A 24,168-nucleotide genomic window follows, 5' to 3' on the forward strand; every position below is an offset into this window, starting at 1 on the left:
CGTTACTTTCCCATTTGATGAGTAGATTTTACTCTCCATATTTTTCTCATACCGGGCGCCTTATATGAAAATCGATTCTTTAGGAGTAAACTCCAAAAACTGGGGAAATAGTTAACGAGGAAGCCCTGACCTATCATAACAAAATAAATATTAGCCAAAGTAAATAAGTGCTAGCTGTTTAATGCCCAGCCAATGCAAACAGTTACACACAACTGTGAGGCGACGAAACACAATAGCCCACGCGCAAATAATTATGCCCATCAATTTACCCTATCTTATTTGGTAATGTTGAGAACATAATCCCCACTTTTTATCCCACTAAATAAGCACTTTTGTAACAACTATAAATCCAACGTCCTCAACAACTAACAAGTCATAAAGATATCAAAAAGCGGACAAGCTTTACCAAATTAGGTCATGAAAGTGTTAATTGAAGTACATTGTACAATTACAATCAGTATAATCTAAACAAAAGCAAAATTCGTAAAGACGTCAACATCACTATGGCTGCTGGATCTACCAATGGATATCATCCACCTATATTTCGAATAGAGCCCATCTTGTTTTAATTAAAATATTTAGGAATCTACATGTTTCACGTAAAAACAATGATTTTTGACCAAAATTTTTGTTTAAAATTTTTTCAAATTTAAATTTGTTTAGGTTAAATTACATCTACGTTTCATGAGATGGATGTATTTTATATTTTAATTAAAATAATTTTACTGCACGATAATGTTTACCTGTTCGTCCTAAAATAACATCTACAAATAATATTAGAAGTTGTTGCTAGTGTGATCCCTACAGCATTTGGAATGCACATTGCACGCCAACGAAAGCAAAAAAAGGTAATAATTCAAGGAACACTTAGTTCTAATGTTAATAGCAAGGCTTGGAAACAGAAAAAGTTCCTTGTGACCGGTTAACGTTTAAGTATGAATAGATAGTTTTTACCTTTAACCAACATTTTACCGTTTTAAGGTTACATAAGTTATAATATATAATTATACTTAAAGGTTGATAAAGGTTTTGTTGAATAAACTAGTTTAGAATGGTTTTTTCCATCGTCATTTCATTTTGTCACAGCACAGTTTCAGTTTAGTGATATTTTGCTGTTTTGTTTAACATTTCACAAAAACGAACGTTCTTCTACCTTTTGGTAGGTACGTTCGTCTCGGAATTTATTAACATAAAATTTAAAACCAAATCCAAGCTCTATTTTTTAATCTATTGGCTCTAACGCAATTTTAATAACAATGTCATTTAAATAAAGTGTTTCTGAGGTTTTCGTGATTAATGGTGCTTCTTTTTTTATTTACGGCGAGCGCTCACCAAACCTATAGAGCACGTTTAGGGCGTGGCTTAGTTTGTATCCGAGTCAATGGAATCGACGCGCGCACACGTGCGTTAGGTTTGCACTGCAGGTGTTATAAACCAAAATATAAACTTACAGGTTTTTAGTTTAGAATAATAGTTTTCGCAGCGTTACAATATTATTTATTATTGTGAAAACAAATTACATTGTTATATGTATAATATAATATCCTAATATTACTTTAATATTTTTAATAGCATTAATTACTAGATACCCAGTTTCTTAGCGAAATGTTACATATTATATTACATATTATGGAAATATTATTTATCGTAATAATATGGTGTGAATAAAAACAAACAATACTATACTAGTGTATTATTGTTACTAAAATAAAGAATATCTTTAAGGCGAGGTTTTCCCAACACTTTAGGTAAAAATTGCGCGAACGTTAGATTCGATAGGTACGCATGGACACGGGCATCGGGCATGGCTGAGAACGAACCGAGCGATGCGGATCAACGACCGCCGACCCAGACAGACCGCGTAATATTTTTTAAAACTTACAGTTGTGCTACAGTACGGAATTACTGTGATAATATTTTTTATGCATTTTTGAAGTAAATCTTTTTTATCGACGTATGAGAGAAATGTTATATTACGCGCAAAATTATGATTTCAACATTATGGATATCGTATCCGAGATTCTCGAAGGTGCAGAGAACTAATTTGGGATTATTTTTGAAATCCAAGACGGCCGCCGCGAAAAATTATGATTTCAACAATATGGGTATCGTATCCGAGGTTCTCGAGGGTGCAGAGAACGAATTTGGGATCATTTTTGAATTCAAAGATGGCCGCCGCTCATAATTATGATTTCAGCAATATGGATATCGTGTCCGAGGTTCTCGAGGGTGCAGAGAACGATTTGTGATCATATTTGAAATCCAAGATGGCCGCCGCACAAAATTATGATTTCAGCAATATGGATATCGTGTCCGAGGTTCTCGAGGGTGCAGAGAACGAATTTGGGATCATTTTTGAAATCCAAGATGGCCGCCGCACTTAATTATGATTTCAGCAATATGGATATCGTGTCCGAGGTTCTCGAGGGTGCCGATAACGATTTTGTGATCATTTTTGAAATCCAAGATGGCCGCCGCACAAAATTATGATTTCAGCAATATGGATATCGTGTCCGAGGTTCTCGAGGGTGCAGAGAACGATTCTGTGATCATTTTTGAATTCAAAGATGGCCGCCGCTCATAATTATGATATCAGCAATTTGGATATCGTGTCCGAGGTTCTCGAGGGTGCAGAGAACGAATTTGGGATCATTTTTGAATTCAAAGATGGCCGCCGCTCATAATTATGATTTCAGCAATATGGATATCGTGTCCGAGGTTCTCGAGGGTGCAGAGAACGATTTGTGATCATATTTGAAATCCAAGATGGCCGCCGCACAAAATTATGATTTCAGCAATATGGATATCGTGTCCGAGGTTCTCGAGGGTGCAGAGAACGAATTTGGGATCATTTTTGAAATCCAAGATGGCCGCCGCACTTAATTATGATTTCAGCAATATGGATATCGTGTCCGAGGTTCTCGAGGGTGCCGATAACGATTTTGTGATCATTTTTGAAATCCAAGATGGCCGCCGCACAAAATTATGATTTCAGCAATATGGATATCGTGTCCGAGGTTCTCGAGGGTGCAGAGAACGATTCTGTGATCATTTTTGAATTCAAAGATGGCCGCCGCTCATAATTATGATTTCAGAAATATGGATATCGTGTCCGAGGTTCTCGAGGGTGCAGGGAACGATTCTGTGATCATTTTTGAATTCAAAGATGGCCGCCGCTCATAATTATGATTTCAGCAATATGGATATCGTATCCGAGGTTCTCGACGGTGCAGAGAACGATTTTGGGATCATTTTTGAAATCCAAGATGGCCGCCGCACAAAATTATGATTTCAGCAATATGGATATCGTGTCCGAGGTTCTCGAGGGTGCAGAGAACGATTCTGTGATCATTTTTGAATTCAAAGATGGCGGCCGCTCATAATTATGATTTCAGCAATATGGATATCGTGTCCGAGGTTCTCGAGGGTGCAGAGAACGATTTTGTGATCATTTTTGAAATCCAAGATGGCCGCCGAACAAAATTATGATTTCAGCAATATGGATATCGTGTCCGAGGTTCTCGAGGGTGCAGAGAACGAATTTGGGATCATTTTTGAAATCCATGATGGCCGCCGCGCAAAATTATGATTTCAGCAATATGGATATCGTGTCCGAGGTTCTCGAGGGTGCAGAAAACGATTCTGTGATCATTTTTGAATTCAAAGATGGCGGCCGCTCATAATTATGATTTCAGCAATATGGATATCGTGTCCGAGGTTCTCGAGGGTGCAGAGAACGATTGTGTGATCATATTTGAAATCCAAGATGGCCGCCGCACAAAATTATGATTTCAGCAATATGGATATCGTGTCCGAGGTTCTCGAGAGTGCAGTGAACGATTGCGGCCATCTTGGATTTCAAATATGATCACACAATCGTTCTCAACCTCGGACACGATATCTATTTTGCTGAAATCATAATTTTGTGCGGCGGCTATCTTGGATTTCAAATATGATCACACAATCGTTCTCTGCACCCTCGAGAACCTCGGACACGATATCCATATTGCTGAAATCATAATTTTGTGCGGCGGCCATCTTGGATTTCAAATATGATCACACAATCGTTCTCTGCACCCTCGAGAACCTCGGACACGATATCCATATTGCTGAAATCATAATTATGAGCGGCCGCCATCTTTGAATTCAAAAATGATCACAAAATCGTTATCGGCACCCTCGAGAACCTCGGACACGATATCCATATCTCTGAAATCATAATTAAGGCGGCCATCTTGGATTTCAAAAATGATCCCAAATTCGTTCTCTGCACCCTCGAGAACCTCGGACACGATATCCATATTGCTAAAATCATAATTTTGTGCGGCGGCCATCTTTGAATTCAAAAATGATCACAGAATCGTTTTCTGCACCCTCGAGAACGTCGGACACGATATCCATATTGCTGAAATCATAATTATGAGCGGCCGCCATCTTTGAATTCAAAAATGATCACAGAATCGTTTTCTGCACCCTCGAGAACCTCGGACACGATATCCATATTGCTGAAATCATAATTTTGCGCAGCGGCCATCTTGGATTACAAAAATGATCCAAAAATCGTTCTCTGCACCCTCGAGTACATCGGACACGATATCGATATTGATGAAATCATAATTTTGTGCGGCGGCCATCTTGGATTTCAAATATGATCACACAATCGTTCTTTGCACCCTCGAGAACCTCGGACACGATATCCAAATTGCTGATATCATAATTATGAGCGGCGGCCATCTTTGAATTCAAAAATGATCACAGAATCGTTCTCTGCACCCTCGAGAACCTCGGACACGATATCCATATTGCTGAAATCATAATTTTGTGCGGCGGCCATCTTGTATTTCAAAAATGATCACAAAATCGTTATCGGCACCCTCGAGAACCTCGGACACGATATCCATATCTCTGAAATCATAATTAAGGCGGCCATCTTGGATTTCAAAAATGATCCCAAATCGTTCTCTGCACCCTCGAGAACCTCGGACACGATATCCATATTGCTGAAATCATAAATTTGCGCGGCGGCCATCTTGGATTTCAAATATGATCACACAATCGTTCTCTGCACCCTCGAGAACCTCGGACACGATATCCATATTGCTGAAATCATAATTATGTGCGGCGGCCATCTTGGATTTCAAAAATGATCCCAAAATCGTTCTCTGCACCGTCGAGAACCTCGGATACGATATCCATATTGCTGAAATCATAATTATGAGCGGCGGCCATCTTTGAGTTCAAAAATGATCACAGAATCGTTCTCTGCACCCTCGAGAACCTCGGACACGATATCCATATTGCTGAAATCATCATTTTGTGCGGCGGCCATCTTGGATTTCAAAAATGATCACAAAATCGATATCTGCACCCTCAAGAACCTCGGACACGATATCCATATTGCTGAAATCATAATTATGAGCGGCGGCCATCTTTGAATTCAAAAATGATCACAGAATCGTTCTCTGCACCCTCGAGAACCTCGGACATAATATCCATATTGCTGAAATCATAATTTTGTGCGGCGGCCATCTTTGATTTTAAAAATGATCCCAAAATCGTTCTCTGCACCCTCGAGAACCTCGGACACGATATCCATATTGCTGAAATCATCATTTTGTGCGGCGGCCATCTTGGATTTCAAAAATGATCCCAAAATCGTTCTCTGCACCGTCGAGAACCTCGGATACGATATCCATATCTCTGAAATCATAATTAAGGCGGCCATCTTGGATTTCAAAAATGATCACAAAATTGTTATCTGCACCCTCGAGAACCTCGGACACGATATCCATATTGCTGAAATCATCATTTTGTGCGGCGGCCATCTTGGATTTCAAAAATGATCACAAAAACGATATCTGCACCCTCGAGAACCTCGGACACGATATCCATATTGCTGAAATCATAATTTTGTGCGGCGGTCATCTTTGATTTATCTAACTTCCCTAAAGTACATATAATATACAAAAATCCCGCGTGGCATAATATTTATTTATTTTTATTTATTTTATTTATTTATGATTCCTTACAGCTAATAATAATAATAATATTACGTAAATTTTATTTTAGTACTTTCCGACTTACATTTACCTATATATTTCAACAAATACGCTGTCGCATCATCATTATTTTTTTACTATGATTCCCGCTTTGTACTTGTTTGCTAAAATCTTACGTAATGTGAGCCCGAGAGACACGAACACAGTACCTTCCTTGACAGTGGTCACGGGCGTACTGCTGGCTTGAGCGAGCATGCAACCAAGGCGTCGCGTTTGGTTTATTACGAAAAAAATTAATATAAAATAATTCATAAAGCGTATTGATAAATCCCACAGTGAAAACTTATAAATACTAATTAACTATCGAATAAAATAAGTTTTGTGTTTATAGCTATCATAGTTTTATGATAATATAAACAATTCAAATAAAAAACACTATTTTTCAAAAAATAAATCTATCGAGATTTTTTTTCGTAATCGTGTTTTCGAAACAGCGATAATTTAGATAAAGAAATGAAGATAAATATGTCAAAAAATTGGAACCGTAGCATTTGTAGAAGTATTTTAAGTAGATTTTTAAAAATGTTACTTTTTAGGACTATAGCGCCTTAAAAAATAATGAAATAAATATCTTTAAGTATATATTATACAAATTTCGTGAAGATTTTACTGAAGAGATTTTAATCACATTTTGCACACCGGTTGCAGTTTGATCCAACTTGATACTTAGGATAGTTTTTATTTCCATTCGAAACCCTAATATTTATTAATTTCAAATTTTATTTCTGCATGAATAATTCTATGAGATAAATTATTCAGGTGAAGCGAAGCGCACCGGTCGAGGTCACCAGCTAGTTCATGCTAAATTGCTGGCCAATCACAGCCGCTCCAACAAGCAATGAACGCCCGTTTCAACAGGCCTAAAGGAGTGGCGCTCCTTCAAAATCGATCTCTAAATTGCAAAACTGTAGCGTTTGGCTCAGCTTGGTGGATACCTGTCTATATATTTATAGTCTATAAAGACAGCTTTAAAGAGTTTTTAAAAATTATGGTCTTAGAGTTTAATGTGATCTAAAGCCTTAAAAATACAGAGGTGCTTCAAATACGATTTGTTATATAGAACTTCATCAATTCCTAAAAAAAAACAAATTCTATTTATATACTTCAGCTAGCTTCAGTTAAGTTAAGTTCAAACACGTAAGCCGTCTCATAATCATCATCATCAGCCGGAAGACGCTCATGCTGAGCCTCCCCCAAAGATCTCCACGCCGATCGATCCTGCAGTGCCGTCATAAATGTTTGAATTTAGTTTACTGTGTCGGAGTTGCCTCACCACTCCCTGTCACGTGAGCCTCTTGCCGTAGATAAAGAGGGTAAACGGTCAGATGGCTCACCTGATGAAAAACAAAAAACCAGCCGTCCATGGACATCAGTAGTACCAACGTCTAGAGATGCTTTGCCAGCCTTTGGGATATAATAGACTTTAGAGTTCCTAAGTCAGACGGCAGCAGAGGCATTGCCACGTAAAAGGTTTCGAGAAACGCGCAGGCGTGGAGCGACAGACATCTACTTGATACAATTGGAAGTTCATAGCATATGGGCTGCTGGTTTATGAGTTATGAGATGCAGAATCTTGAAGATATTCGCAACGCCAAAAAATAAAGCCGGTCGGTTCGTTGATGACTCGATCCATTCTTTGTTGTATGCGGTTAAATGGCTAGTACTGTGGAGCCTATGCGCAGAGCTGAGAACACTATCTACTCCACACGAGGCTGTACTTGCGCTCTAGGCTGCAGGCGGTGGCTTGAAGTGAAGTGCTGTCTCGCTATACGGAGCACACCAAGGCAAATTATTAAGGACATTTGGCTCTCTTCCAAGTGACCACAGAACTGAACGTCGCTCCACATCAAGTACACCAAATAAAGGCAGTGGCAGTTAGGGGAGTGTTCTCAAATCTAGGGGGGTACGGGACAAACACAAGGGGACTTTTTAGCAGGAAACATATCAAAGTCGATCCCATTCCGAGAAGAGGTATAGCAAAATCTTGATTTCAGATACAGGAATGTCCTGGTCTCGTCGATGCCATTCACGCATATCCGTGCCGTCTGCATGACAATGAATGCCGCTGATTTGCAGCGTATTATTGGTATGCAGACGAAACAGCGTAGGGGATAAAACACAGCCTTGCGTCAAGCCCAGAATTAAGTTTGACGCAAAAATGGAGACCGAGAGATCAGCTTTCACCATTACGTATCCTCCTTGTGAAGTGATGGAATGGCAGGCTTCCCGGGGAAAGGCGCACAAGTCTCTCGCAAATTTTGTCAATGCGCTTCGATTTCGTCTCAGCCATAATTATTTTGAGGGACTTGAAGGAATGTGTATCCTGTTTTTAAGTTCGTTGATGTTTACATCCTTACATTTGACGCATGCCCGAGAGAACTCCTGTTTTCTGCTAATACAGCTACATCAGGTGAATGAATATTCTGACTGTATTGGAAAGATGAATAAAGGGACAATTATATACTTTAGTTACATAGCTACAAAAAAATAGTATGTAAATAGTTAGTTACTTACTAGTGAAGAAGTATGTTATTCTCTTTGGATTTTACTCATTTCCTATAAGTTCAATACAAATTGGAAACAAGTAAATCCTGCCTTGCACTGCCTCACTGCCTCACGTATCTTACTTATTTAGTTAATCTCCGATCCCTAGACAATTTTGTCGCACGGCTATGACAGCGGCAGTCTAGAGGGAGAAAGTGGAAGTTGCCGCTAAGAGTAATGTCCTTAGCCGTGATGAAATGATTAACGGCAATCCCTGGGGGAACAACGAGGGAAGAAAAGAGGCGGTTTTTTAGGCGGTATCGTTCCCCAGACCCAGTCCGAGATGTCGGGGTCCCTAATATCCTGACTCCACGATTCCCCTCAGATATACAAAACACGCACACACACTAAGCAAATTTAGTCACTAATGTTCCCAACTAGAGTTTTAGTTGTACTATCGAGGGGTGGGACTTGCGTCACACGTTCCTGACCTATCAGTAGCAGGTACCGGAAAGAAAAAAATTAGGACTATCTACAAAAAGAAACAAGATGCCATCAAAAATATCACTTGTAAAAAGACCAAGTCTCGCAAATCAGTTCTTACCGTAACCCTACAAAGATGTTTTTGATGGCATCTCATTTCTTTATGTAGATAAGTCCTGCTTTTTTCCTTTACGGTACCTTTTACTTCTTGAATACCATCAACAAATTTTGTTATAGTCCACTCTCTGTCTTATGAGCTTTCCTTATAGTAGTAGCTAGTCTTCATCTTTTACATTTCCGGTACTATTATTTCAGCTTCATCTACATATAAGTTTTCTCTGCAACACCAGAGGAATCACAGGAGCGTTGCCGGCCTTTAAGGAAGGTGTACGCGCTTTTTTTCAAGGTACCCATGTCGTATCGTCCCGGAAACACCGCACAAGGAAGCTCATTCCACAGCTTTGTAGTACGTGGAAGAAAGCTCCTTGAAAACCGCACTGTGGAGGACCGCCACACATCCAGATGGTGAGGATGATATCCTAACTTGTGGCGTGTCGTGCGAAGGTGGAATTCGGCGGCAGGAATCAGCTTAAACAGCTCTGTTGTCTGTATTCTTAAACTACTGGTTCAAATTGAATGAAATTTGAAATATACCGTGTTTATACAATGCCTGCTTGGCTCAGCCTTCAGGCAGAAAATTCAGGCTTCTAGTTTTATTCACAAGGAAGTTATAGGAGGTCGAAAATGGCCTGAACTGCTTCGAGAAAAGGATGGTACCGCCGTGCCGCTTGTTTATTTGCTCGACTTGGCGGGGTCACTACTGTACCCACAGAAAATTTATTATTGAGGTATGGGCTATTTAACTCTTAAGTAGGCGCGTTAGAAAAATACATAAGTAGGCGCGTGGGGTGCTATACACTCCACCTATTTGTTTACGTAAATAAAACACAAAATATATGCAAATCAGACTACTACTAGTAATGACATTATGCTTAAACTTAAATAAAAAACATTCTTAGTAATAAAAAAAACAAATACCTGGAATATAACTAGAATTATTTAAAGACTAGTTTCTTCAGAAACATTTTTCGCACACTATGTTCATGTGGTCACTGCACACTTAGTTAGAACATTTAGAGCATGTATTTTTGGTTTTTCGGTCTTTTAATCTTGGACAAATATGAGATCTTTTCAAAGATGTCATTATGCTAAATTACGCTAAAGTAATATAAAATTGGACAAGGAAACGCTTACTCTACAATAAACTATTGTTTTCTAGGAAGTAGGAACTACCCGAAGAAAGAAGCAATAAAACATCTGGTCTTGCCGTGAGAATCTTAAAGCTAGCGGTACTATATACAGTAAACTTAAAATTAAACCAAGTTCACAAAAGTAAATGTTACAGTACCTTCATACATATTATCTATGACATTAATGAAGACGCTATAAATCTATCCTAGAAAAATATAAATGATTATGATGAATGAGAAATGTCCAACAATAGAAACAAAAATATAAACTATTGTTTATAATTATATATAAAAATATAAAATATTATTATATTACATCAAATAAAAAACAAAATATTAGAAAAATAAATAATACTAACCCGAGTTTTTAAATACGTAAGCGGCGCCGTGGGGTCATTTACACTTCAAAAGTTCTCTTTCGACTCAACTACACAAAACAGCTGCTTAAGACTAGAATACGAAGTATATATGCAACTATGATGGTAGCTAAAAAATAATGAGGGTAGCATAAAAAATAAAAAAGTTCTTCCTTTAAGCATGCGTTGCGGTGTAAATGACCCCACGCGCCTACTTAAGGGTTAAATAAACATTTTCTAGTTACGAATTTAACGCCATCTATTATCCATCGTATCAAGTACAATTAAAAAATACGTTTAATAAAACACTGTGAGAAATGTAAAAAAATGGTTAACACTCGCGTTTATCAAAGAAAATATTAAAGATGTCAAATACATTATTTACAATATTTCTGCATATTTAAGCTATTCCATTGAATACATATTTAATTATACTTGATTAATAAGCGCTCAATCAATTTTATTTTATTTCAATCATTAAATTTTTCTGTAATATATTTATATTATTGATTGAGATGTATTATTCCAATAAGCAAATTAGAAAAAAGGTAAGATAATAAAATTCGATTAGAAATATAATTTTAGGAAAATGCTTTTGAAATCCTAGTCAGAAAATAGCATTCAAATAATTGATTTTCATTTAAATGGTATTCAACATTTAACGGATATCAACACGAGCGAAGCCGCAGATACAACCTATATAGTGGAAAACAGTTTTACAGCTCTATATGGTATTATCAGTAGTTTACTACGTATTAGTGTTAAATTACAAAAAAAGATCAGGCTATGTAGAATAGTTAGAGATCCTAAATACGAGGGCTGCACTAAAAGACGTGCAAGGTCAGTGATGATCCCCGTCAAGGTCGTCCAAAAACTGCAGCCACCAAAGAAAACGTTGATGCTGTGTGTAAGCTGATTGAGGAAAATCGACATGTGACATACCGCGAAATTCAGACAAATTTAGACATTGGCATGAGTCAAATACAAATAATCTTGCATGAACAATTAGGTGTAAAAAGTTGTTTTCCCGATGGATACCGCATTTGCTCTGTGAAGAGCAAAAAGCGGCTCGCGTTACTTGGTGCGTCAGAACTCTCTAAAGATTCCACGCAGGATCCTCAAATGCTGTATACAACATCGTATCAGGTGACGAATCCTGGATATACGCGTACTAACCCGAAACAAAAAACCAGTCACGAGTTTGGGTGTTCGAAAATGAGTTAAAGCCAACAAAAATTGTTCGTTCACGGAGTGTTGCAAAAAAAATAGTGGTCACGTTTGTCTCCAAAACCGGCCATGTTGCGACTATTCCTCTTGAGGGACAAAGAACGGTTAATGCATAATGGTATGCTAGCATTTGTTTGCCACAGGTGGTTTCTTAACTCCGTAAAGAGAACTGCAGCCGCCGCATCATCCTCCATCACGACAATGCGAGTTCTCACACCGCGCACAGAACAAAAGAGTTTTTAGAGCAAGAAAACATAGAATTATTAGACCATCCGCCGTACAGTCCCAACCTAAGCCCTTATGATTTCTATACTTCCCTAAAATAAAGAATAAATTGCGTGGTAGGAGATTTTCATCACCTTAAGCAGCTGTGGACGCCTACAAAACGGCCATTTTGGAGACCCCAACTTCCGAATGGAATGGTTGCTTGCAATGATTGGTTCCACCGTTTGGAAAAATGTGTCAAATTTCGCGGAGAATACTTCGAAAAGCAATAAATACATTTTTAAATAGTAATGTTGTGTCACTTCCTTGATTCCCGAAATTTTCAGTGCCGCCCTCGTATGACGTCAGTTTTCTTTGAACCGGAAAATAAAAGAATGATTACATAAACCAGTGCACTTATTAATGTGAAAATTCTAACTTCAAGGTTTTTCGTGTTACTGATAAAATGCATACTCAAGTAGAAGTTAGGATGACGAAATTATTAGGTTTATATGGACTGAAGCAATGTTTAAGGTGGGTAACATATGTAGCACGTCATGTTACGCCATCTGCGCGAGCTATATTGTTCCAGATACACTTAAGGTCATACCGATAGATGGCGCTAAAACTAAAACCTTGTAATGGAAAATAACTTCACCTGATAGAATCTTCCAATTTTATCTGTGATAAAATAGTGACTGATCTCCACAGTAATGTATAACTATCGGACTAAAAAATTATAACAGATCATTATATATAGGGATAAATCTTTATTCCAAAAACATGTCGCATGTTGGAATTGAAGAAAGAAATTGGAAGTAATTTTATTATGTGTGTTCTCTACAGCACATACTATACTAGTATCTGGAAGGAGCTATGCCTGAGCTGTCACAATAAATAAACATGCAAGTTTATCATTCAATAATAAAAAAAAATATCTTGCTAGCGAAAAATAATCTACCTTAATATGCAAATCTGCGTTTTTGCCAAATATTTTCAAGGTTCAAGCTTCTCTTGCTGACGTAAATTTTTGCAGTATTTCGTTTACTGCAAATTCCGCAACAGGCGCTAGTGTAGCACGAGTAACGTCAGCAGTAATCATTCCGACAACGTCGCGATTTGCCGAGCCGACCCGAACCAAAGCTACTCTTTCTGCCGAGTCTAAATTGAATTTAAAAGCAGTGCGTTTCATTCAGAACTCTCCGCTTAAGTCAGAAAGAAACCGCAGCCAATGATAAGACTCTTTATCCCACGCGAAAGTACGGAGTAGAACCAGTTTTAAACTTAAAGTAATATTTTGCTTTACTTTGCTGCAAGTACGAGCATTCTTGCAGCAGATTTATGCATACAAACAAGTTTTCAACAAATAGGTACATTTATTATGACTGTTGAACCGGCTAATCTGGGATCATGGTCCTGTTTAGCAACACTAAACGCTGACACGTGCTTCTATTTTTACCCAGGAAATTGAAAGAAATAATGCAAAACACACAGTAATCACCCATAAAGTGTTCTGTTTTCTATATTTTTTTAATAAAATAAAAATATAGCTATAACTGTTATGATTGGTCTCGAACTGAATTTGATGTACCGTGGCAGGTGTACAAAGAATGAAATTGTGCCATCTTAGATTTACAAAATTGATCACGAATTCATTTTCTGCCATCTTGGAAACGATTCATAACTTTCTTTCATTATATTTGGACATGCCCTAAAACTCGTTTCGAGCTCCCCCGGAAACAATTTAAAAATTTCGTTATATTTATAAACTCTTTTGTCATTTTCTGTACACGATGATCCGTTGAGAGGTTATGACATGAAGCGTAACAAGCTAAGAAACAAACTAACTCATATTCTCATATTACCAAATTAGAAAGGAAAGTATGGATAATAAATACTACTCAGAAATCTAACAAATATTTGATCTACGACTACTGGTATATTCGGCAAGAGTTTAGCCGAGGCCAGTCTGCGAAATTTTGAAATTTGATTCTAAACGCAAGACAAGCTTTACAATGGAAATAATTAGTTGGGATAAAGGGACAATTGTGTAAAAACGGCTCGAGATTTCTTTTATTTTAGTCCCCAAGTCTAAGGTTAAAATTGTTATATTTATTATGCGATGATTTCAAAGCAAAATGTAAAGTTACTCCAAGTTTAAAATTACTTCTCCCTGTCATCTTATTCTGTGATGACAAAGGCAAGATAAAGAAAAACGTTTTAGATTTGGAATAACTTTACTTCGCGTCGCGCTTGTAATTAAAACCATAGAATAATAACGCTCAGAACGATGGTTTCATTCATAGTTCCTGTCAATATAGAAGTACCATCATAATTAATGTGTGCGTGAGCGTCACGTACTTACACTCGCCAACACGCACACAGACAGCCAAATAATGTTGCACTTGAATAGACATTTCCCTAAATCAGTAAATTGTCAGAAATACTAGATTAAATGTAATAAAAAAAGAAGAAATAAAATATACATTAAGAGTTTAATAAAAACATCACGTATTTAATTATTGTTGCAAATTTTTTTGTAGTGTAAGTAAAAAGGATAGAGGCGCCTTTCCCAGCTATATCCGAGGTTTTCTAGGGTGCAGAGAACGAATTTGGAATAATTTTTGAAATCCAAGATGGCCGCCGTGCAAAATTATGATTTTAACAATATGGATATCGTATCCGACGTTCTCGAGGGTGCAGAAAACGAATTTGGAATCATTTTTGAAATCCAAGATAGCCGCCTCGCAAAATTATGATAACAACAATATGCATATCGTATCGGAGGTTCTCGAGGATACAAAGAACGAATTTGGAATCATTTTTGAAATCCAAGATGGCCGCCGTGCAAAATTATGATTTCAACAATATGGATATCGTATCCGAGGTTATCGAGGATACAAAGAACGAATTTGGGATCATTTTTTAAATCCAAGATGGCCGCTGTGCAAAATTATGATTTCAACAATATGGATATCGTATCCGAGGTTCTCGAGGGTGCAGAGAACGAATTTGGGAAATTTTTTGAAATCCAAGATGGCCGCCGTGCAAAATTATGATTTCAACAATATGGATAACGATATCCAAGAATCCAAGAACCTCGATATCCATATCATAGCAAGATCCTACGCACTATCGATGCCTCTAAAGCACTTCAGTCTAAAGCCACCGTTCAAATTGAATAAAATGAATGAACATACATTTTAATGAGTGTTGGACATAATTATAAACCAACTTAAATAGTTTTAAATAACACTGATCTATTAAAAAAGCTCTAGAATTTTTTGATATATATATAAAATAATAGTTTAAAAAAACTAAAAAACACGCTTTTTATAGAAAACCGAACTAAAAAATAGAAAATAAATTTTAATAAATTTAAATTAAGAATAGTGTTTAAAATTTCAATAAATATAAATTAATAATAGTGTGAATAAAAAAAAAATTATCAATTTAATGCATAAACTGGAATGGAATTAGAATATACAAGCCTGTTACTAGCGTATATACGACTTGACAGCCCGATAATGCGTGACCAATCATAATTGTCAATGTGTACGTTAGCCAGTAACTTACAGTATCAATAGATTCGCTTTCCTTTTCTATCTTGCTCATTCTCCGTTAAAGATATTTTTCTCTCTTGCACGCATTGAATTTTTATACGCTAGGATGTTGTATGTCTATGACTAAATTGACTAACATTAATGTTCGATCGCGATCACACATTGTAACAAAAATATTCGCTTTTGACACTATAAAAATAATCCAGGTACTAATAATAATAATCTAGAAAATGAATGGAAATTTTCAGCTAAATCCATTAAATCAACATACAAACCCAGAAACTTTTACATTAAAAGATAATTTTAAAGCATCAATAAATAATGATTCTAAGCGAAATCAACGAATCCTTAAAAGAAAAGATATGGCAAATCAGCTGACTATTTTGATAAACGATATTATAAGCCAACTTTACTAACACACCTAACCAGCAAAATTTTTCAATCATATTTACAATTTAACACAATGTAATTACGGAATCAGTTATAATAGTAACATTTCAGAATGAAGTCAGACTGACGTGAGAAGATACAATGTGATAGATTATTCAAGAGATTAAAGATGTTAACGATAACTCAAAAAATTTTAGCTTTTTAACAGAGTATAATAAATAATTCTATAAGAAAAACAAAATATAGAAGTTGCAGAGTTAAGAGAAATTATATTAACCTTAACACAAAACAGGACCAGCTGTGCCTAGCCCCGAGGTAGTTGAGCCGGTCAGCGGAGACCAGGTTCTTGACCTTCACCCCAAACATGGCCGGCGTAGTGATAAAAGACACGGGTCTTTACACGACATTTACAGAAGTAGAATAACAGAACTCTTTTGGTTTGTCTACTTCGCGGGTTTTTGAATATGCATGGGATTATAGTACTTAAATCTGCATATCTGATGTACTCACTTCGTGTGAATAATGCTCGACAAAATTTGGAAACAGAAGGTAATTAATTAGATATATAGGCGTAGAGGTTTCTTCTTACTTTGCTGTAAAGTACACTAGAATGAAGACTTTTAAGAAGCGCAGGATTTATACTGTCAATAGGTGTACTCGGCTTTACGGTAGAATCATTCTCAAAGGGTACTCAAAAACTTTCTTCTTCGGACGCATTGAGATTACCCGACTTCAAACTTATGAATGCATTGCATTGAAAAAATGGTAACAGCGAACAATGAAAATGTGTGAAGTGAATGCATGGGATGAGGCAATTGTAAAATGGCCGAGACATTTCACAATATTCGGCTCAAAAAGACATTCCTATGTACATATTTGTCAGGCTATATTATACTGTCGATGTTTGATGGATGATTAACCGTAATTAGTAAAAGCAAAACAAATATAATACAAGAAGGTACTAAATATTAACCTTTTGGGTGAATTCGATTACAACTCACAGTAGGAATCAGCATGCCGAGCAATCGGCAGGGTAAAGGTTACTGGAAATCAGTTATAAAAACCTACAGAAGTAAGTGCGTACATAAACTTGAACGTACATGAGATATATAGTCACTCATCACGATATCTTTGGAACCATAAGGCGTAGAGACTTGAAATTTGGTAGAAATTAAATTATGACGATTTAAAGAAATTCCATGCGCAAGAGTTTTTTTTATATCAGAACGTCTGTCGGGTCCGCTAGTTTATAATTTTGCAAATCAAAAATTGTTTAAGATCGTTTGAAGAACTTTTGGTAACCATAGTGCCTAAAAGAGTACAATAAATTAGAGATGAAACGCATATCCGGTAACTATCCGGTATGCGGCCTATCCGGCGGCCTTAATACTATCCGGCCGAATACCGGATAACTTCCTACTATTCGGCCGGATAGGCATCAGGCCGAATAAAAAAAAATCTGTATAAAAACATATATTTTTAAGTAATTATTTGCTTTATTTAGTAAGTTGTAGTATCACTTAAGAAATATAATTAGTTTTAGTTGTAAAATTTTTAATCACACTCAATAGTAAATGAATGTAATAGAAAAAAAATAATTAATTAGTACTCATACTGCACTAAAGGCAAATTATGGTGGATAAATATTAATTTCTCTGCATTGAGAGGTTGCTAACTTCGCTCATTAACGAAAAGAACCGAATCTAACCGAGTCTACTCGATAGTTCGCGCGCCGCCTACGCAAGTCTGTGTTTGTGTGTGCGATACAACAAACGGCTAAGGTCCGCCGGATATTCGGCTATTCGGCCACATGGTTGGCCGAATATCCGGTATCCGGTATCCGGCCAAACTGCTATCCGTTTCATCTCTACAATAAATACACTTGGTCATGGATTATCAACTAAGACGGTTTGTGGGATACGGATCTGAATATTTTTGACGCAGTAGACATAATATATAGTATATTCAAAAAGATACTTAACAATTTCAAAAAAATATCAAATAATAAATATATTGATATATATGATAAATATCTTACAGCAGTCAAATATAAATCTAGTTAAAGGTTAAAATTGCAGCCTTTATCTGTTAAACCTAAGTGCATATCGCCATGTTGTTTGAATTTGAACTATACCTACCTACATCGACAATGTAAACAAGACCTATTACACTAAGCAAGAACGACTCGTAAATGTAATCATAAGTCGATTCTAAAAACATTAATACTTATTTTTTTAATAATTACATTATAGGAGCATAAGCATAAACGCATAAACAGTACGTAAGTAGTAAGTTATTTTTAAATTTACATTTAAAAATCAATTTAATGCGAATAGTTTTTTTGATAATATTTATGCCTCTTAAGTACTTTCATGCAAAACCAGAGAAGCATTGAAAAATATAGTGTAAGGATCCAATGTACATAACAGGAGAGTTGGAATGGTACTGGACTGAAATGTGTTCCCTGCTCAAATAAAGTCTCTACACTCTGGACTTTGGTAGGTATTTTATAAGGTTCTATTTCATTCGTTACGTCTAGTCTGTTGACCGTATTGATTTGACTCAAGTGAAAAGAGAAGTACATTCTGCGAGAGATTCTCTCAGTGATACTTTCGCCCAAAAGTGAGTTTTATAAACCCACTTTTAGGAAGTGATTTTAGAAATTTATTTAGGAATTGTTGATGTAAGCAATTACTGGGTTAGATATTAGTAAAGATGCTGAATTTTAGTACAATTGCATGGCAATTGATGGTTACAGGATTAATATTGCGTTGGGAAGTGGGGAGATTGTATGATAATTCTTTGAAAACGATTCTTTTTTTTTACAAATTATTCTTTTTATACGCCTACTACTATCTTATGAAATGTTAAAGATGACAACAATACACTTGATCATGGATTTCGTATGATAAGGCTTCTGGTACCTATACGGATCAAAAAGTTTGTTTATGTTCTGGAAAAAAATGCAATTTACATTTAAGTGAAAGGATTTCAAGATACCTATATTATACGATACATACGATAATAACGAAACAGCCAAGGCATTGATTAAGTTTATTAAAGTTCTACCTACTTTCCTACATAAGTAATCGACAGCATACCTACCACCGATGGTTAAAGTGATACCAACGTAATAACGGGTTGATAATTATTATGAACCATAAACATTTTTACATAAATAAAATGTTATTTATTTGGAAGCATTTATAGATACCTACGTATTCGTTTCAAAATTTCACATCGAATTCTCTTATCTATTTAAATACCTTTTTAAAAAACCCTTAGAAAACAACATTGGTAGACCCGAGACAGTATAAAACTTATAATACTTGCTATAATATCTCTTTATGCACTTATTTCATATCCGATAAAAATACCTACCATATACCTACCAACCTAGAAAAGTGATACGTAATTTAACACAATCCATTGCAAAAGCAGAATAGGTCTAAACTCTAAATAAAACCTGCCATACGCAAAACAAAATGGCGGACGAGAAACAGCCGTGGCGACCCAGCTGACGTAGAAGTCACGGTTAATGAACGTATCAGCTCTCTCGCTCACGCACGGCAATCGGCAACACATGAACACGAGATAGATTATCATCACGAGTAGAAATAACGCCAAATAGGAAGGTGAAATAAGGGTCTCGCGCCGCGGTGGATAAAGCAATGTAAAAAATGAAAGAAGACCGAAACGCGGAATCATTGAAAAATCCCTAATTTTGAGAATTATTCTGTATATAGTTGTATATATATATAACATATCATCAAGATATTTTATTTTCTTTTAAGTAGACATGAAATGAAATCAAAATATGGAAATTTAGGTTCATGGGGAGTACAGATGTAGACTGACTTTTTTATATTTTAAATTTATTTAGGGTACCCATCCATACTAATTAAGAAACGAAGTCATTTCCCAGCCCCAGAACGTAATCAAAAAATTATTTATAACAGGTATAAAGAAAAAGAAAGTCCTGGCGCGGCGGTCGGGTAAAAATCCACCTGTTTGACATCCACAAAACGTTGGCGGAACCGTGTGCATAACAAATAATAATAATTGATGAGTTGCATACCTGCTGCAAAGCTTGGGGGGGATGGGAGTCTACCAAAAATACTTCTTGCAAACTCCTCCTGAAACAAAAAAAATAAAAAAATTATAATTAATTATGTAGGCAGATGTCACTATGATCGCAAGGATCGTCAGATACGCATGATTACATTTTGTCAATCCCCAAAGATAAAAAAATATTTTGTTTGGGTACTAAACATAAGAGAATAAAACGTTCGCGTTGCTTCTTCAATGCTATCTCAACCACAAGTTCAAACTAAAAAAAAAAGGTATAAAGCAACAATAATGAGATAAGACAATAAATTAGGTACCTATTGAACTATATTATCCGGAACCCACCTAGCAATCAACAAGAGAACATAGAAGAAGTAAAAAAAAAATGCGACACAAGCAACCCGTATCGTGGCAACTGCGGTACTAACATCATAATATGGCAGAAGGAGAGAGAAGAAAATGGCCGCCGCTATAGCAGCGACAAAGAATGTGGCATAATGTTGAACTAAAACCAACAGAGTAATGTATACAGAGAGAAAACGGAAGGACGCTAAAAAGCATTGCATGAACTGCGTGACAGAGAGGTTAATTGGGTACGCTATCGCGTTAGACTGAAACAACGCTAGAGATAGCGCCGCTGGGGCTGACAGAGCGTGTGAAGTGATAACTACTCTGTACGCCGGTTTAATCAGACATTGTTATTTATCAAAGCGAGGTCAAATTACGTAGCATGTCTATGTTCTCTTGCGTTCTACTTTTTGTGGATCGAGATGTAACGGCATGTGTTTTATTACAATTATTATATGAAGACGGAAGCAGGCGAATTAAAACAACAATAATACATTAGGTGTTAAGTACTAAATCGGTGTTCCGTATCGTAAACATTTTATAACCTGACAAAAAATATGAAATTCTAATAATTAATACTAGGTCCTTACTTAATTTATTTATTAAATTAGATGTGCTTAGTCATAAATATATTATGTATTTGAAATATCATATACTTAGATAGGTAAGTACTTTTATATAAGCGAATGAATTCCGTTTATAACATTTATTGGGACCATGCGACGTTGCCGCTCATTTTAAATCAGTTTGTACTTTGTGACGTGTATCGTGCGCCAAACCGACAGTAGCGCTGGCTAGGTTGCAACGATTAATTCCGAGAAGAACCGAAGACGGCCGAATGAAATCCCAGCTGTAGCGGCTAACGTTCTACAAATACAGCTGGAAATATAATTTGTATGTAGGTACTTTGAATAATTATCGATGTAGTGTCATTACAATCCTGGGAGTAGCTTTCCAAAATAATATTAAATTATAACTACACCTGTAACCACTTAAGGCCATACCTAGGTATTTAAACATAATATTTATGTCTATTACATAATATTATTCATCCACTAATCGCATCACAATTTAATTTCAATTTTATATTCAGACTAAGGAGCGTAGTAATAAATGAGCTTTTTCTTTAAAAAAAAAGCATTAATGTGTTATAATATATTATAGGTTACCTACGTATTATATTAATTAATTACTTTACTATTTATTATATTACATAATTGTAAATTATTATAGTAGACGAAAACCGTAATCATCTTATCTAAGCATTGAATAGAATAGACCACGCACTTATCTTTAAATGTTATTTAATACAAACTAAATTTATACTTAATATTATATTCAATAAATTGAAGCCCATCTCCTAATTCTATGGCTAACTGTACAATGCAAAATATTCCATGGATTTTCCGTTTCGAACATCATGATACAGGGTACAATGCTGCTGTGACTCAGGCGGTTTACATCGACCAGTTTATCCAACGTGCAATGGAAAACAAACAATTATATACTATCTCAGTAGTGTATCACGGTTAACTAGCTTTAGAGGTTGTGTCGACATTATAACATTTAAATATAAATTATATCATTTCAATTCGTGTTGTGTTTTATTTGTATTTTAACCGGTTCAAATATTTTTGTCTTTATATTAATTAGAACCCTGTTTTTTTACTCCGCGCGTACTTACTTACCTAGCTTTGAAAAACGGCTAACGAATCTGTTAAAAATTATTATTGGAGTAGGTAGCTGCAGAGTTATTATTATCACAACGCGCTGTTGCGAGGGAGTTTTATTGTATAGCTAGTAGCCTAGTAAGTCATCAATTACGATATGGCAACGTTCATTGTGATTTTGCATAAATTACGAAGTACCTAGGATATAAACTCCACAATCCGCGTTTCAGTAAAAGTACTTAAGTACTGTATTTAAATGACACAAGCCGCCCTTTTTAGACAGAGAAAAATGAAAGAAAGAAGCTTAAGATAAGTAGTCTCAGAGATAAACCCGTGTCTTTAAGATGCGTGTTGGAGCCCATACCATCACAGACACTACAAAAATATATAGCGCTATTTTATATTATACTATAGCAAGCGATCTCAGACATTAGCTATGCTAAGCTTTGATATAAATTCTCACTAATTAGTTGTTATCATCTATATAATATGCCTTTCTATAATAGCAAGATATTGTATAGAGCTGTGTGTGACCTCACAGAGCTGTATATTAAAAGTCCGTCTGATAATAAATAATAATACGTACAGTATTTGATATTATGCTTTGATACACTTTAAAGCAACATAATATTATGTTATAGTTCTGTCTATAACGGACTTTATGATTATAAAATGTGAAAATTTGAAGAAAGAAAGCTGGTAACAGGCCGACATGCTTATATTTTGTCTTAGCGCCATCTAGGGAAAATTGAAAGTGTGGCACTTTGGAATGTAATGTCCTTGCTAATGTTCCTACTTATTTCTTATTTAAATTTGCCCGAATGGAATATTGTAAATTAAATGATAATATTTTTTCGTCCATAGAATGATGTAAGTAATGATTTATTATTTTTGCAACTGCATATTTTTCATAGTTCGTGTCGTAACTTACGCAGCCCTTTAAATCTCTTCACCAATATGGCAGTCACAATATACCTATTATTATTTTCCTACTTTTATCCTCTCTTTCAGTCAGAATTATTTGGCGGGTGAAGATATTCTCGTTTGTTGTAGGAGCTCCATTAAATGTCCATACCGTAAAGCAAGGTAAATTAGCAGAATAAGAATTTTGATTTTATGCTAGTGCCACACATTTTAATATGTGCCATGCGTCATATCATGTAAGCTGGCACGGGGCAGTTGGCACTTGGTAGTTGCCAAGTGCGCGGAATAATGCCTGCAGTTCTATGCTAGCGGCCAACCCACATCAGTATTCGATAAAGTGCGATGTTGCCGCCTCGGCATTTCTACTCTGTTATGCGTCAACATTATCGCCAATCCTACACCTATATACTCTGTTATTATTAGACTCTAGGGTATATTATAATATAAGGGTTAACTGTAATTATAATTTGTACTTTAGAGGATGTGGTAATTTCAAATTGGAATCAGTTTTATAATGCGCAAAAAAAAATCCTAACTAGATAAGGTTTTGGCTTGTTTTGGGCCTTCTTAACCCTATGGCGTTCCTAGGGGGATAAGGCGAAACATGAAAACCAACAACAATAAGCTTTTTGGGCTCAAATATATAAAAATGACATCAGTGTTGTAACGAATGACATATCTATAAATAAAAAATTGCTATGCAATATGGTAGGTACCTACCTAAAAATCTAATTCCTATTACAAGAAAATACTAACAACCAGACTATTATTTCATTCATCATTTGTATCAACGAGATGGAATATTATGTACTGCTGCATTCTAGCGACTAACATACAGCATTATGGCCAAGAACTAACTGAAAATGTCGTTAAGGAAGATAAAGACAAAACATAATAAGTATGATGAAGATTTGAACTTGAAAAGAACTGCAGAGCTGAAGAACTGTAGAATCTGAAAATAGTCGGAAAAGTGTTTAAGTATAGGGTAAAAGAATTAAACAACTTACTTGCTGCAATAACCAGGCGAAGAAGATTTAACAGATCCAAAAGCGCGCAGTTTCTCTCAGCAAGGTTGATGATAGAATGTAAAGTCGTGCGCCACAACTAGCCGGTTCGATTGAAGCGGCAAATGCCGCCATTTT

The 24,168-nt window shown here is 36.0% G+C and overlaps 1 protein-coding gene across 3 annotated transcripts in view; it reads right to left on the reverse strand.

Annotated features, from left to right (window-relative positions):
• LOC126966404 (dentin sialophosphoprotein) overlaps window positions 1–24,166 on the reverse strand; it is a 30,918-nt gene extending 6,752 nt beyond the window's left edge. The window contains exons 1-2 of one of the 3 annotated variants that reach the window (XM_050810413.1): window positions 24,034–24,166; window positions 20,095–20,152 (exon numbers count right to left, since the gene is read on the reverse strand). The gene's annotated coding sequence lies outside the window, so the exon portion shown is untranslated. Of the gene's footprint in view, window positions 1–20,094; window positions 20,153–20,401; window positions 20,519–24,033 lie in introns of those variants that run through there. The other 2 variants (XM_050810412.1, XM_050810414.1) reach the window with 2 other exon arrangements.
• Window positions 24,167–24,168: the final 2 nt, after the last annotated feature.

Source organism: Leptidea sinapis, chromosome 10, assembly GCF_905404315.1.
Source record: "Leptidea sinapis chromosome 10, ilLepSina1.1, whole genome shotgun sequence".
NCBI classification, from domain to species: domain Eukaryota; kingdom Metazoa; phylum Arthropoda; class Insecta; order Lepidoptera; family Pieridae; genus Leptidea; species Leptidea sinapis.